The sequence below is a fragment of the Pagrus major genome, chromosome 11 (assembly GCF_040436345.1).
Source record: "Pagrus major chromosome 11, Pma_NU_1.0".
Taxonomy (NCBI): domain Eukaryota; kingdom Metazoa; phylum Chordata; class Actinopteri; order Spariformes; family Sparidae; genus Pagrus; species Pagrus major.
Genome location: NC_133225.1, coordinates 18854474 through 18872078, shown reverse-complemented (window position 1 = coordinate 18872078; position 17605 = coordinate 18854474).

The following is a 17605-nucleotide window of genomic DNA, read 5'->3' as shown; positions in this document are numbered from 1 at the left end:
TCTGCAACGTAACCCCATAACGCAAGTTATCAAATAAATACACTGGGGTAAAAAGTACAATATTTGCCCCCAAAATGTAGTGGCGTGGAAGTATAAAGTAGCAGAAAATGGAAACTCAATTAAAGTACAAATACCTCAAAATTATACTTTAGTACTCTACTTGAGTAATTATACTTGATTAAATTCCATCACTGCCTGCGTTTGGCTTCTGCTGGCACTAGTGTGCAGGTTGGATATACTGATGTTACACATACCTGCTGTTGTCTGCAGTGGTCGCGGCAGAAGACAAAGTGCACTCAGCCTGCATCTTTGTTGCTTCTATCAGACAGACTGGTTCAAAAACCTTAAGCTTGAAGCCAACACCACATCTCATATATATGTTTTATTTTGAGGAAAACTTAAATGTCATGAATGCACTTCACACAGTAATATGGATGATTAGGGACAAACTCTTCTATGACAGTCTACAGGATGTATTCAGGGTCATGGTTCAGCACTCAGTACAGTGATAATAGTGTACTCTATGTATGAGCAGATAGAATCAAAAGTCAGCACACATTACAGACACACAGAATAACAGTTGGATATGCATTTCAGAGCTCAGTCTTTTTTCTTTTATTCTTCTGAGAGCTTTCCCCCTCCTTGTGGAAGACTTTCCCATCAGGCTGCTCTCTCCACTTCAGAGTGACTCCACTCATTTCTTTCTCCGTCAGCCTGTCCTGGAGCTGGGAAACACAAGCCATTTTGAAGCTTTTTTAGCTACACTTAGCTTTAGCTTACAGGGATACGGGAAGTCAGTCACAGTTGGGGTACTGAGGGGTCAGGCTATATAATGTAATCATTATAAATGGTGTGCCACATTGATGTTTTTTTGCATTAATTTGAATGGCAAGGATAAATTATATCATGATAGTAATTAACAACAATTTGAGTAGACTTTGCACTGACACAGATGGCAAACGTGAACACCAACATACTGCAGGTCAAAGCACTGTCCTAGACTCCCTTGTAAAATCGCTCAATTTTGTGAGTTTTCGAGTCAGGTGGAACTATAACTTTGTGAAATGCTGTCTCTGACAAATTCTTAATTATTTGGGCCTTTTTGTAAATTCTGCAAATGTTATACATAAAGCTATTTCTTACTTTGAGTGAAAAACACTGTGTCTATCTGACCCAGCGATACACATGTTTTTTTGAATATAGAACGGGGAAGGTAGATCCATCACAAGTGGTCACTGGAGATGCACCTGCTGCCAAGTGTGAATTGTCAACTTGTCTCCTTTTGATCGGATCATCAAAGGCGCTTGTTAATGCCAGGGATAAACAGCTTCATAATTTATAGAGAGAAAATTTGTCAGATTTTTTCGTGCTCCTAACACAGAAGTCATTGTGCAATTGCAGTGGGATCACAGGATCATATTCAGGCCTGGAGTTAATATCTGTCTTGTTGACATGACAGAACAAACAACCCAGCCATTGTGTTGCCATGGTCCTTATCATGATAACAACTCGCCAAACAAAACTTTGTTTTTTGTTTTTGTGCCTGCTTTGCATCCTGATTTTATACTTACAGGAATGTGGTTTATGGTCACACACCTACCACATTGTTTTTTCACTGAGGCAAAACACACAGAGCATGACGAATAAACAAAGAAATGCAAGTTTTTTAATGAATACTTTACATCTGTCCCGGGTGAATGAATGTGTTAGTGTGTCAGGGTGGATTTTGAAGTCTCACCTGTTTCAGGATGTCAGCTTTCACAGCAGGGTCATTGAGATCCACAGAGGAGTCCCCTAGCTTTATCCTCAGCTTCACTATCTGCCTCGTCACTGTTGCACGGACACAGAATGAGGAGAGAAAACAAGACATGAGTTTGCCGTGTTATTAGTTCTGTTCATTCCAGTGGTAAAAGATAAACTCAGATCTTTTACTTGAGTAAAAGTTGTAATGCTACCACATAAAAACTACTCACCAGGTGGTGGAGGGACACTGTAGCAGACAAACGGGAGTCTACTTTCACACTGCAAAAACCTCCATTTTCCTAAATTCTGCAAAGCTGCAGCACCACATACAACGCTCATCGAGCCATGTGGGTCTGAAGCTCCTTCCAAGTGTCTGAATGAGGAGTTACTCCCATCAGACCAGTAATTGTTAGGATCTTTGTGCAAACCAAACCATGGATAGTATCCAGACGGCACCACCGCGTGCATCTCCTGGTTCTCAGCATCGCTCCTCACAGTGGCCAGGTCAGTGAACTTTTCCCTGCAGTACTTCTGAGCGTTGGTCCAATTCATGTTCAAAGACACATGCACAAATTTAGGATCCTGCTGTGTTCCTGTAGTTTGTGAAGAAAAAAAAATTAAAAATAATCATTAACAAAGGAAGAAATATGTCCTTTCTGTGTACTTACCATTATTACAGACAAATGGATATCTCGTTGAGCAGCCCCACCCCCACCATGTCCTGTCACTACCATCAGCCATACCACATAAATAACTGCCTGGGTAGCCAGATCGCCAGTTCCTATAATCAGCTCCAGGCCCAGTGTAGCCATCTGACCACCTCCAGCCAATATATTTGTACAGGCCAATCCAGACCTCAGAGTTGAGGCCAGAAGATGAAACCTTGTTGATGAGCTGGTTCATTTCTTCAGTGTTTTCAATGGTGGCCAGGTCTGTGTATGTCGCTCTGCAGTAGGTCTGAGCTTCGGTCCAATTCATAGGATCAGCTACATAGTGGTACTGATGGAGGAGGCACGAGGAGAAGATGTGCCACCCTAAGGACGAAATCAGTTTTTAAAACATAAAGTAGATCAGACTATAGTTTTACTTAGTGAAAGAGTTGACTGACCTGACAGACAGATGACACCCAGCAAGATCCTCTCCATCATGATGCTGCTCCGTGGACTGTGTGTGGCGATGTACAGCACAATGAGGAAACACTACCTCTATACTTGCTCTCTGTTCTGGTTTTCATGCAAAAAGGCACTGTGGTTGTAGACTTATGAAAAGTCTACAACCACAGTCACTCTTTTGTCATGGGCATGTTTGTTTGATGGAGTCAAAGCAGTTACTCCTAACCCTCTACTACACATTGTGTCCCTGTGGCAGCAGAAAGTCTTCCTTCCTCCACTTTATTATATCGGACAACATGTTTCTGTCGAAGCCCAAACCATTCTCAGTGATGGAGATGGAGTATTATCGTACAAAATTATGACTCAGATCAGCGTTTTTGTGATCTACTGGTCACTGTCAATAATAAACACAGGTCCATTTTATGTTTTATTTTCAATGAGACAATGATACCATATACAAAATAATAAATTCTTCCTAATTTTGTCTTTTTTATATTTTTCCTTTTGTTTCTTACTCTTCATCTGTTTAGTGCTATACTCCCTGAAGAAGTGTAGTGCTACCCTCCATGAAAAAAAGTGACAAACAAACAAACAAACAAACACACACTGCACCCTTAAACTAACCTGTATCATACAGTATTTTGCATATATGGCCACATGAAAGAAGTCATACCCTTTTTTTATTCCGTAAATAAAACCAGTCTGTAATAAAGTATAGTTTTGTAGCAGAAAGAGCAAAAAGGACTGGCTTAGTAACGGACTGAAAATCCAAAAATGACCAAAAAGCCCTTTATTCATCAGAACAGAAGCAGAAAAAAAGAAAACTGTCGGCCAACATATTGTAGCCATATTGTAGCCTGAAAACCAAAGAAGAAGAAATCACTGAGAGAATCCAGGAAGTCCGCCAGACTTTTAGGCTAATTTAGAAAATTTAAGCCCTAAATTTTCGTTTTTTAAAGGACATAACATTAACAAACAGATACACAACATTACACAAATAACATTAAGGCTGAGATAACTACACAACACAAAGACAATGTTTCAAACGTGGAGACTATGTCGTTTATAGTGATAGAGAGTCCATAGCAACCAGCGTAGCAACAACAGAACATTTTATTTTAACTATTTTCCAGCGAAACCTGAATAATTCTCCCTAATAACTGACAAGCTAAAGATCATACACGTCCACTTAACGAATATACTGAAATAAAACATACATTCATGGCTAAAAATATTATAAAAGTGACTTTTAATGCCTTAACATACTGTATTTCCCACTGATAATGAAATAAATGTCGGCCATGTTTTTTGTTTCACGGACCAAAACATTGTTGTGACAATATTCCTTTTTGCGGTGTAGGCCAATGGAGCTATTACGCATTTTAATTTAGATGATTTGATTTTCATGTAGTGGTCCGTATGTTTTCTCTTTACTTCAACGAGGTTCTTCACTTAAACACAATGTCATGTCCTTGTTTTGAGTCAGTGAGTACTGTCCTCGCATTTACTCGCAGCTGTCTGAGGGCATGCCAAATTTGATTTACGGTAGTTTGGAGTAATCTTCTATCTTGGCCAGTAACCAGCCCTCTGGCAAATCCCTGCTCCGTGTATTCCTATCAGCGCTGAGGCTGCTCCTCTGTACCTGTGATGTGACCTCTGTGACCTTCCTGTGCAGCAGAACAGGAGAGAAGTGAAAAATCCCATCAGTTAAAGTGAGACTCTCTCAGTATGGAACACGTGAGTCCGTCTAACGTGCAGCACCATCTAACAAAGGCAACGTGTTGTGGTGGACAAGAGGCTTTACATCAAACTAATGAATGAAATGGGTCTGTATAATCCTCTGCCTATATAATCTGTACGTTGCAGAGCTAAGAGGATTCCAGCGGAAATCATTATTACCATTTCGTCTCAAGCCGTTTCCAGTGATTTGGCTGATAATTATAATTAATGAGCAAATTGGAAAAAACAGGCACTTGCATGTGAGTTTGAAAGTGACATTCGGAGACAAAAAACAGAAATTCTGTATGACAAACTGCATCAGCATCACTGGCATTTAGACGAAAAGGGCTGTGTTGCATCCAAAAACGGGAACAGATTGTACTATAGATATCACTCATGGAAACCCCACCACAATGCTGCTATTCTGTTGTGACTTTCTCAAATGAGAACATCTGCAGCGGCTTGGCACATTAGTTCACAAGCTATCAGGGCAGATCCCTCGAGGTTAAACTTGCTGAAACACATCCCAGTAACACAAACACGGCATGACTTTGATTAAGTTCTCAAGGAATGTCCTTAAACTCTATACACGTTATGTTTTAGTCGCTTGCCAAATTCTTCACATTGTCTCCACCTTGTTCCCTTCACCTAACATAAAGGGGAAATGAAAAAAGGAGAAAATACAGCAGGTGAAAGTAGGTCAGAAAAGCCTTTCTGTGTCAAGTGTTGCATATGCATTAATATGATTTAAAACAGCTGCAGCAGCAACAACAACAACAACCAGGTGGGATGAGAATCAGCTCAGCTATCAAGGGCGTCCTCCCTTGAGAATGAAGGTTGTCGCTGCTGTCGCCGGTCTGGTGTCACTTATTGCACCTTTAATAAACACTTCTGCGTCTGAAGAGTGAAGTGACAAAGAGACGGCGTGCATGTGTGCAAGTATGAATGCGTGTGAGTCTTTGTGTGTGTTTGCCTGTACTCATGTATTATTCACGCTTGTGTCACAGTACACCTGTACGTTGCTTTACTCATATCAAGGATTTCTACACTGTTTGCACGTGTTGTTGAGCAAATCCAATAATTATTGTTATGGCAGAAGTTAAATTTAGATGATTTTCCACCCTGACAGTCATAACATTAATCATCAAGGCCATTTTTTTTCTGAACAGTCAGTAATATCAGCCACTTCGGTCTAAAAATAATAACCGAAGCCTTGCGCGAACATTGCAAAGCGTGTTCATTTGTTTATGTTTGTGTGTGTGTAGGAGTCACATGCAAACACACACACACACATTTACAGAGAGAGAAAGAATGTGTGTGAGAATGTGCGTGTTTGTTTTGCATGAGTCTGAGCCCTCATTGTGCAGAGGCTGACTGTCTGCCTGAATAACAGAAGCTCTCTTATCTCCACAGCGGGATGGGAAACATGGGTTTACAGCATTTGTGTTGCAAAAGCCAGAGCTCAGCGCTCAGAAACACACGAAGCTGACTCTGTCCAACACACAAGTGTGTGGTTAAAAATAGATGCCCAACACAGGATATCTGAAGCAGCCCGTCGCTGAGCTTCTGCCTTTATGGCTGCTGTGTGGGAAACGAAAAAGGGGATGGGGGTTGTGGTTGGTGGAGCTGTATAAAGATTGTGTGGGCGTGAGGGTGATCCCCTTGTTGTTTTCTCTGTCTGTGACTCCACTTTCACTCAAAACCCCAGTGTGCGCTACAGGGGAAACTATGCACAACATGAGCTGACTCAATTCTAATTTCCGGCCATTACCATGCTTGGATTATATTACTTTGATGTGACCACTGAATACAAATGACATGGCATTTTTTGTAAAGAAAAATAGATTTCATTTTTGTGACAAAGCTACCACGGGAAGAATTCAGGGTTCAGTATTTTGCTCAAGGACGGAGAATCGAACCATCAAGCCAGTGATCAATAGAGAACCCATTCTGCCTCCTGAGACAGTTGTAGGGTGAAGCAGAGCAAAGATTTCTTTATATGGTAATGTTATTATGTAAAAGCAACATTGTGCATATTTTCACACGTCTTTAAGACTGAAAAGATTAGGATTTATGGTTGAGAAAGCTGCAACAGTATAAAGTTGTAGTAATCCCATAATAGCAGTCCTTCTGTTAGTACACAGAAATGCCTAATCTGCAACACTGAGCTCCTGTGGTTTGCGGAAGAATAATGAGGTATAACACTAATAACACCCTCATTGCCAGACTTTGCATATAAAGGAAAATCTGATTCATCTGCACCTGGAAAGTTGTTTTGATTAACGTTTTGTCTTTATTAGGCAGTGAAATGTTGAGACACGTGACAAGAGAGTCAGGGAGGGTTGAACGTGTGATAATGACTCTGGGCCTCAAGAACTTGCTGTTACATGATATGTGACTGAACACAACTGAGCAGAACAACAACAGAACAACACGAAACACAAGACTTTCTCTTTTTTTTTTTTACTTTTTTTGCCATTTTCTATCCGTAAATCCAAAAATGCAAGATTGGGAATGCTGGTTCAGTTGATTCAAAATTTTGGTTTTTAGGTTGTTTTTTAAGTTTAAACTCACTGAATCAGCAAGACGAATCATTAAAGGCAAAATGTTCTGTATTTTTTGGGGCGTTGTGGTTAAAAGCAGCTTCCCCAAAGGTTTTTGTGGTTACCTTGGGAGTAGTTAAAAGAGTAGCTGTTGAGGATCTCAGTGTTTGTGGAGGATCATAAAGTGTAAGTCAAGAGTTTGTGATATAAATGGGGGTGAGGACATTTAGGGCCTTAAAAACTAAGAGAAAAACTTTAAAAATCAATTCTAAAAGAAACAGGGAGGCAGTGTAAGTTGCGAAAACAGGAGCAATGTATCTCTCTGTATATAGACAGTGACAGTGACTATAAATGTTTTAACACCGTCCACTTTAACAAGTCAGCATTCACCCATTCACATACAAATTCATACACTGGTGGCAGAAGCTTGCATGCAAGGCACCACCTGCTCATCAGGATCAATAACCATTCAAACGCACACTCATACACCAGTAGAAGAGCCACCGGGAGCATTCTGGGGTTCAGTATCTTGCACACTTCGAAATGATACTGCCGACCCTCCAATCAGTGGACGACTGGTCTACCTCCTGAGCCACATGGATATAAAACCTTTACTGTCACTTAAAGAAACTAATCTGAACACATGCAAACCTGAATAACGTTTATGGAAGTTGTGACACAACTCACCGACAGTTTCTGTCTCTGATTCAGACTCAGGTAATCAACAGGTATGTTAAAAAGAAGAATGAAAAAAAATGGTAACATGTGTAAATATATAAACATCTGTGTGCACATCAACATGCGTTTACTAGTGTATGTATGTGTGTAGTGATGGATTTATTTTGTGCATGTCTGGTTTTGTATTCGTCACATTTAGTAGCAGGTAAGGTTTTTTTTTTCTTGTCTTTCTCAGGTGTCGTTAAATGGGACTTTAGGTTTGTGTGAATGTGTGTGTGTGTGTGTGTGTGTGTGCGCGCGTGCGTGTGTGTGTGCGTAAGTGTGTGTTTGTGTCTCTTATCCCTGGTTATTTGTCCTCTCAGTTCTTCTCTTCAAGCAATATAAATGTTGCACTGCAGCCTCCCGGGTCTGAACTGACACATTCACAAAGCTGTGATTTATCACTCCGAATGGATGTGTGCATTATCTGTGTGTGTGTGTGTGTGTGTGTGTGTGTGTGTGTGTGTGTGTGTGTGTGTGTGTGCGTGCGTGTGACAAACAGGGACATTAAAAACAGATGCAGAATGAGGGACAGGGGCAGAGCAATGGGTTCACAAACACATAAAGATTTAGATAAAAATGTTCAAACATGCACTGACACACACACACACACACACACAGGAAGTGTGATAGAGGAACAGGCGTCATGGCGGAAGGCAGTGGGGCCAGAACAGAGCACTGCACTGAAATGTTTTCCTCGATTCAGTGACCTGCACTCTCCAACCTCCCACGTCACCTTTGACCTGCCTCCAAATATATAGCGAGGACTTTTTCCTTTCTTCTGTTTTCAAAGTATGCTACAACAAAAGGGAGACAAAACAATTCATCTCAGCCAGTCCCTGCATGAAGGCTCAGTAGCTTTTGCATTGGTAGTTTACCTCTATGGGTGTCATAATTTTTCTGAAATAATTACTCATTGAAATGAGATTTTTTTTGAAAAAAAAAAACCTATGTCATTTTTGATTTAAATTTAAGAGAAAATAGAGACAAAAGTTCTATATTTATTTGAGAATGAAAAATGATAAGACTGTGTCGAGTTTATTTTCAAAGTTTGGTGATGAGGAATGTTGTAGGAACTGCTAAAATTGTAATGATGAGAAAAACTAACAGATATCAGTTGACTTGAGTTTCTTGGCTAGAGCTGGATTAGAAAATCAATGCCAATTTCATACCTAAAGAGTAAAATGATGCTATAGTCAGCAGTTGGTTAGCTTAGCTTGGCACAAAGACTGGAAACAGGAAAAAACAGCTAGCCTATCCCAAGGCCAGGCCACGAATCTCCTATTTAGACTTAGGGACAGCGGCGCCACTCGGCCTTGCTACCTCTTACCTCTTTTCCACTTTCCTCGAGCCCAAAAAAAATATTTGAAAAGCTGTGACATCATCACAAAAAAAATCTACTGGCACTCATATGCAGAGCCAACTGGAGAAACACTACTGTGCAAATTCAGTGGGCTGCATAACCACGAAGTAATCCCCGGAAGCTAGAAAACTTTTTGGGCGCATGCGCTAGGTAAGCTATTCTCATTGGACTGCATAGGCAACATGTTTGTCTTCACTATCCAATTATTCTTAGAAATGTGTGGGCCAGGCACAGTAACTTCCTGGAGTAGGGGAGTTTAAAATTAATTTATTGCAATAAGTTGACAAAGGTCACTTTAGCTAACAAACAGGAAATGGAGAAGACATTACTGTTGTCAGTCTGAATAGTGGCCCTCTAACTTCGCAGCGCACTCTTGTTAAAGCTGAAGGCCTTGCTTCATACATCTACAGGACTAAAATAGCCATTGCAATGCTGTAAACAGGAAACAAGACAGAGGTTTCAACTATGTGTGTTTTCAGTGGTTGTGTGTGTGTTTAACTTCCTCTGCCACCTCTGTCTTTATTTGTCACTCTTTGTCTCAGTCATTTATCATCTCTCACTTGCTGCTCTAACTCAGTGGAGATAAAAACAGTCCCATCAGACTCGTCTTGCTATCTTAGAGAGTGGGAGTATATGTGTGTGTGTGTGTGTGTGTGTGACCTCTCTCCAACAGGATCAGCCGGCCCCGCGCACACTCAGGACTGCAGCGTCAGCTGATGGTGGCGCCACACTTTTCGGAAATTTAAGAAATGGGCTTCCACTCGCACATTGTGCTGCTCAGACTTGGTACAGTCAACAAGACAAGACAATGGCTCCAGGGAGATAATTAACTGATGTTCAGGATTATTACAAGGAACACCTCTGGAAATGTTTACACAAAAGCAAAAATAGAGTTGAAAAACCTGGAGAGCAGCCAGCCGGGAAGTGTGAGGGAGTTCCAAACACTGGCGTCTTCCCTGCTTCCTTTAAATCACTTAGCTGACAGTCTTATCCACAGTGATTTACAGAGAGAGCTTCAGTGGAATACACTCCAGTTTTGTTATCGTAAATGACATGCAGAGAAACAAATGAACAGATGGTGCAGTGTGCCCTCAGCTAGGTTTGGCTGATCAGTGATACTCTTTAGCCCAAATCTGAGTGTTGTCCGACACATACACATAAAAACCTGCTCAATAACGCTAGAAGAAGTCAATAACTCCCCATGGCACCTTTAAGACCTTCATCAGTTAATAATCATTCAGCACAAATTGCATCTTTGTTCATATGTAAATCATTTTACGGAATTACAAAAATGACCCAAATTACTCTCTTATCAATCTAAGCAATTTATCGTCATGCTTTCACGTCTGTCATGAAATTATTCTACATTTGAAAAGTAAAACACAAAGAAATCATTCTGTGTCAATATGAATAGTTGCATTACAAAAGAACCTTCAACAGTAGACATGTGTTTGGAAATTGCAAACCATTAAAGTGTCAAACTGTTTGGATTAGACCGTCGACTTTGCCAGAAACGCATCAGTGTGAACAAATCTCTCCTGAATTCAGAAACCAGAGAACTAAGACAATGGCATCTGATGTGTAGAGGAAGTGTGGATTTTAACTGTCACAGAATGGGAACCTGATATTACACCAAGTACTTGTCCATGGGCATAACAACAAGTTCAAATACCTGCAGCACACAGTTCAATCATCTAACAAAAGAAAATGTCTAAAGATAGTTTCACTTTTAAAAGAAAGATATTCAGTGCCTTCATATTTCTTTTGTTAGGAGGAGAAAGTCAGAGTAGAAAAGTCAGTCTGCTCTGCTCTGTAATTGTCCGACGTTAGATAATGTGTTTGTGTGTTCATCTTTTTAAATTCAATTCAGTGAGTGTCTGCAGGTGTTATAAGAGGAAGTGAAACTGGAGAGAACTTGAATAAAACACTTTCTCACACCCCAGCATCTCTATTCCATTGCTTATCAGTTTGATTGCTCTGCAAACGGAAATGTTTGTCGTGTGCGTTTGGGCGGGGGAAAACAATTTGAACACATATTTTAATTATTGATCATCAGAGGGAAAGCACATTGTGTCTGTGTTAGTAAAGTTTGTGGACTGCTATGACACTGATTGAACGAGTAATTGAATCTATTTGACAGAGTAAAATCCATTCTGGCTGCATCGCATTGTGATGATGTGGCAGCTTGGATTTAAGGTGGACAGAACTTAAGGCGGTTTTACCTAAATCAGTTCCACAGTGATGAGAGAAGTATCTCGATTGCTTTACTTGAGTAAAGTACTAACACAACAGTGTAAAAGTACTCCATTACAAGTGAAAGTACATTTACTCTCATACGTAAGTAACATTTTGAGTTACTTATACTTTGCTTTGTACTTCCCCTCCCCTACAGTTTGGAGGCAGTAGTTGTCCTTTTTACTCCATTACTACTTACTTTTACTGGTACTTTTGATGACACGTTTTCTGCTTCAACAAAACATTATGAAGTAAATGTTGATCGCACAATGTAATGTCTATAGAACAATATACCCATTAGCGTTTACATAGGTTCCCTATTAACCTCGCTGTCACTTTCCAGTTTTGTCTACCACCGTGCACGTGCCCGGGAAAGAGAAGGTTAAGTGACGATCCATTTTTATTACAGACTTAATGACTGAATAAACTCACAGTTAGTCCTGTTTTATTGTTATTTGCAACTCTGAGGAAAACAAAAACAATCCAATCCAAAAGGTATCTGTTGCCACTTGAAGTACATTTATTGCCAGATAATTACTTTTGATACGTAAGTACATTTAAAGGTGTAATATGTAAAATTTTGTTTAAAAAATGTGAAAATTAACAGATTAATTTTCAACAGAATGTGGAACAGTTTTTACGTCATGTCAAAGACTTCCATGTATTGTGTTGCAGGTATATCTACTGAAGTTAGCATGCTAACCCGGGGCCTGAAAACCTCTTCCTCCCAGTGGTTCAAACGCTCCTGTGCTAGTGGTGTAAACGCCAACACTGACCTGGTGGTCCAGCTAGCTGCAAGGCTAACTGAGCTAACAAGCTAACAGTAGCTACAGTCATGGATGTATAAAGTGAATACAGTTAGCAGGTACTGCTCCTATTTGTTGGGAGTATGAATTCATACAGGTGGCCAATTCTTACATATTGCACCTTTAATATCAGACACTTAAAGACTTTTACTCAAGTACTATTCATGTGGGTGATTTTCACTTTAAAGTAATATTTTAACACGATATCTTTACTTTTACTCGTGTATGACTATCGGGTACATTTTACAACACTGAGTAAAAGTCATGTAATAGAAAAGTAACACACACTGAGGGCTGTAGTGAGGAGCTGATCCCTGGAATTAGACTTGAAAGCAACAGGTTGTTGTTGATCTTGATGAGGGCCTGAGGGCCGACACGTCATCAGATTAAAATGGAAAAACTCATTTGGAGCCCGAGCGTGTCATGCTTTTTTTTTTCCTGAGTTATAATACTGATACACCGACATGTGAACAGCATTTTACTGTTGTAGCTGGTCGAGTTGAAGCTTGTTTTATCTACTTTGTATAGGTAGTTTACTGCAGTAGTTCCCAGCCTTGAGACTGAACCTCGCCTAATTAGTCACAAAGTACGGTGAAGCAGATAATAAGAAAACAAACAAAGTTCAGGAAATATTATTCACAATATCAGATTCACTGTGTTAGTGCCTCCTTTTAAAAATCTTTGTTGCTGTTTCATGTTTTGTGTTATCTCTCTATGTTTTATGTGACTTGTTTTATTGATCTTGAACTCCTGTTTTTATTTTTTATTTTATTTTATTTCATTTTGTTTTATTTCTCAATGATTTGCTATCTTCGCACCTACTGTATATTGTATGGTATTGTATTTTGTGAAGCACCTGGTAACCAACTTTTGAAAGGTGCTATAGAAATAAACATGATGATGATAAAGATGATGATTGTTGTTGATATTAATAATAATAATAATAATAATAATAATAATAATAATAATAATAAAAATAATCTGTATTGTAAAATATTGGAACTATCTGAGAAGTTTAGACAAGGAATCACTCTTTTGTATGTATATTGGAGTAAAGAGTGTAAAGGAGTAAAATAAAGTCGCAAAACATGTTATTATTCAATAAAAGTGGGTGATCAGAGAATCCACGTTGAACTGCGTCTCTCCCTTCACTCCTGTCTGCATGTACGCACATGTTCACAGTTACTCATGCACATTTGCGTACACATGGCATGCATGCTCACCCACATACTTCCACACATGCACGCTCCAGTCGCCTGCCGCACCCAGCAGAGCCTGATCTGTGTCTGGCTCCTGTCCTGCACCGTCCTCTGTCTCTGCTGATTAGCTGCACGGCTGAGGAAGTCTTACAGGAGACGACACAAACAGCGCTCTGCTCCGACTTGGCCTGTGTGTCTGGGCTATTTCCAGCCGCCGCCTGGCCTCAGGAAGCAGCCCAGAGCGAGAAGAAAGAAAGCAGAGGACCTCGACTCCCGTCTCCTCTTGGCTCAGGCTCATGTCCTTAGTGACTCCGGAAAAGAGCCCTCCAGAGGTGTTTAAATCAGCGTGGCCTCTGAAGACAACAACCTGTTCGTGAACCCCAGAGCTTTGTTTAAACTGGGACAGTAAAGGATCGCTCTTTTAGATCAAATTCGACACAAAGGGCCATTGATGTTCCAGGACGCTGGGCATTGTAATGTTGTTGACAGTATAGCTGACTCAGCAACTTTTTTGTTGCTCTAACATAGAAAGTTTTATTGCCGTGATAAATAGCTTTTTCCCCCTATTTTATTTGAAAGTGTACTTTCCATGACTTACTGTCTGTTGTAAATCTACTCTGTCAGACGTTCTCACACTTACTCACAGTCACACAGCGTCATGTCAGCAGGTGTTGTCCTGCTCACCGTCCCCACCCATATGTTCTCTGAAGAACCAACCTGGCAACCCTCCAATCACCCCAATCTGCCCTTGCCACTGGTCCATTACATCACGTCTGTGTCACTCAGACATCTTTCTGCTGCTGTCATTAGTGGTGGCCTTCACAGTCACTAACATGTTTACCAGAACCTGCTCTTATCCCAAGGAAATGGATGTGTGTGTGGTAAGTGAGGGGTGTGCCTCTAGGTAGCGTGTGTGGAGTTTCCATAAGGTATTTTTACCAGCAGCCAGGTTCTAAGTAGAGGGCTAAGAGTGAAAGATAATCACAGGGGTCCTGACTTCACTTAAGTCTAAACCGCGACTCAAGGAATAAACTGTTAGAGAAGTTAGAAGCAGTCGAGCCCCTGAAGAAATGAACTGAGTTGAACCAGAGTGCACTCAGAACGCTTCACATTTTCAAAAGAGATCAGTGTGGATGATTTTTGATGCCTTGAAACATGGTGTCTGTGAGACTGAAATCACCACCTGGGAAAGAGATAATATCTATCCCACTTCTGCATTTTTCACACATGTTTTACGAACTGATACTGTTATCAGTGTAACCACAAGAGAGCGAGCAGGTGGGGGTTCCAGGGTCAAACCTATATATTTGTGTCTCACTGAGAATATAAGAGAGGTGGAGATATGAGCCTATAATGTAGCTGCTTCCTGCCAGTTAATGGCTGACGAGACTTTTCAGATGAATTTATGTTCTCAGTGTTTTATACTGTGCTGTATGTGAAGCTCTGTATTTTGTTGACCCCTGCTCATGATAAATGACCAGTTCTCCGTCCGTCTAATCAACAAAACATAAACGTAAGCATAAAACCTTTTTTTTTTTTGCATCCTTTGAATTCTGGTGTGCAGCAAAAGACTTTGTATTATTGTCTGAGATTAGCTGATTTAAAAGCCTTCCTCAACTGAGTATAGTCTACATCACTGAGGTAAAGAAAAAGTAATGCCAACTGAATTACGTTTTCTGTAAACATAATGAGGAAATGCTTGGAATTAATGTACCTGGCTAGACACAAAATTGTTGATACTGAATGTGTAAAATGTTCACTGCTTATATCTTTTGCTTCCAGCCATATAGGCAATCTTGCAATACAGAATTGAAGCACAGTGCTTACAGCATTAATCAATTTTTTTCACGGTTGTTCTTCGGTACTGGCTGCGCTATCTGCTTTTGATGCCTTCGCTTAACAACAGACAGAAGTCTGGACGCAAATCCTGGAATTTGGCATTACAGTGATCTCCAAAGGCCCCCACAGGCTGGTTAGGGTTAGACACAAAAAACACTTGGTTAGGGTTAGAAAAAGATTGTGTTTTGGCTTAAAATACCTGTTGTCACCACAAACACTGCTGGACGTTGTCCTGAGGTCTCCTTAAAAATATCCAGTGGTGTCACACTTGTGAAATGTTGAAACACAGTCAGTTTTTAATTAATCAACATGTAACCCAGTGCAACAGTTTGGCTCATTGAGAGGTTTTTAACCGTTTTTGTACATCAATGGAGGATTAAATTATTTCAGGATTTGGCTACAGCACTGCTGATTTCCGTCTTTTCACAAGGTTTGTTGACAATAAGAAAAATAACGACGAGCCCTGGATCTGTTTTAACCAATCTCCTGCTCATATGGCAGTCGAGATTGTGAGTAATACTAATACTATGCTGCCTGCTGCTGTGAGGGCTGTAAAAGTGAGAAATTCTGGCACAGATGAATACAACTGTTTTCATGTGTTAATTTCAGCGTTCGCCTCCTGCTGGCATCCAGGACGTTCTGCTGACTGTAAGAAAACCTTTGGAGCTGGTAATCAGTGTGACCGGCTTGATTCTGTGCCAGCTGACGGGCAGGATGCCGCATGTTTGCTGCACAGCAACTCCCTGGTGGCTGCACAATGACAGTGGAAGCTGTAAACGCATTCCTCACAACACACTCATTACTAGTTTTTGACAACATGACATAACATGAGTGAGTGAGTGTTTTTTTCCCCAGGAGTTTCTCAGATTGATAATGAAATCTTGTCACTTCTGTGTAAATCCATGAATCACTGTCTTGTGATGATACGTCTGTACTTTCTGTTTGCTTTCTACAGTAACATACATCATGGTTTTCAAGTGAAATTGATGACTGTGTGCTGGGCTGTGACTGTATGTGTTGATTTCAGGATGTACAGTTACCCCAGTATGACCCGACGTTGGATGACAAATACAGGATGTGAATTTCAACATATAAAGTCTGTTTTTAGCACGTCTCATCTGATGATCCCACTTGTTTCCAACAAATTTACTTTACAAGAAATCACAGATAGAGTACTGCTCCGATACATTCACCTGTTAGTCTGTAGATCATGGTGTCGTCAAGCCTTTAGGACTTTGCTGTCTGGAACCTCATGTCCCCTTGCATCAGTGGCCCACCCTTCGCCATAACGGTCATCTTTCGTTGACTTCTTGTTCCTGTTTGATGTTCAGGATGCTCCTCAAGTCATGAACAAACAACCCAGTGATTCTAAAGAATCCGCAACCACGTATATTTTTCCTGTACTTCTGCATCACTTTTCTTTTTCATTTATGGTACAATGACCGACATTTCATGACACATGCTTCCTCCCTCTGATTCATGAAGCACACAACTGGTTTACTCATCTTCAGCTGATATTCCTGGTAATCTTTTTTTTATCATAACTGGTGGTGCATTTTGCCAATTTGTCTTAAAATAAATATTTTTTAACTTGTTAATTTACATTTTAAATATATTTATTAAATAGTAACATTATGTAGAAATTGGCATTGTGTGCGATTTGGCGCCCCCCACAGTTTCTGAGTGCAACACCACTGTCGTACATAAAAATCCCAGGTCTGTCACAGTTTGTCAGATATAACGCAGGTGCTTACTACAAACAAAACTCATTACGTTAAAACAATGTTATGTGTTGAAAACTTGAATGTCGAAGTAAACATGTATGCAACACTGTGATCCTACCCTCTCACTGAAGTTACATGCAGAAACAATTGATGGGGGGGCGGAGTGGCTGAGACAGAGACACCATTCACCCAATTACAACACACTATAGCATCAAAGTTATTCTGAAGCTGTTATTTTAAGGTCAAAAAGTTACATTAAGTTGCTTTAAAAGGTGCCATGATTCAAGACATTACTTTTGGAAACCAATCAAAGAAGCGGACGCATGCAGGTCCTGTAAGAACAGGTTTTTCAGTAGCATACAGAAGTGTCGTTATCCCCGACAGCACAATGCAGCCTAGTGATGACACAGGACAGAAACCTTGCATGTGTCATTGCAGGTATTTTACGATTAACAAATGAAGGAAAAAAGTTTTTTTTAAAGATACATGTTATGTGTCCAGCTCAGGTGCCTGGTAGATATCAGTCTTTAGTAATGTGTTCTTTCAGCAGAGAGGATGCAGTTTATCTGAATGTGCCACAGACTGCCTAAAGAACCTGAACTGAA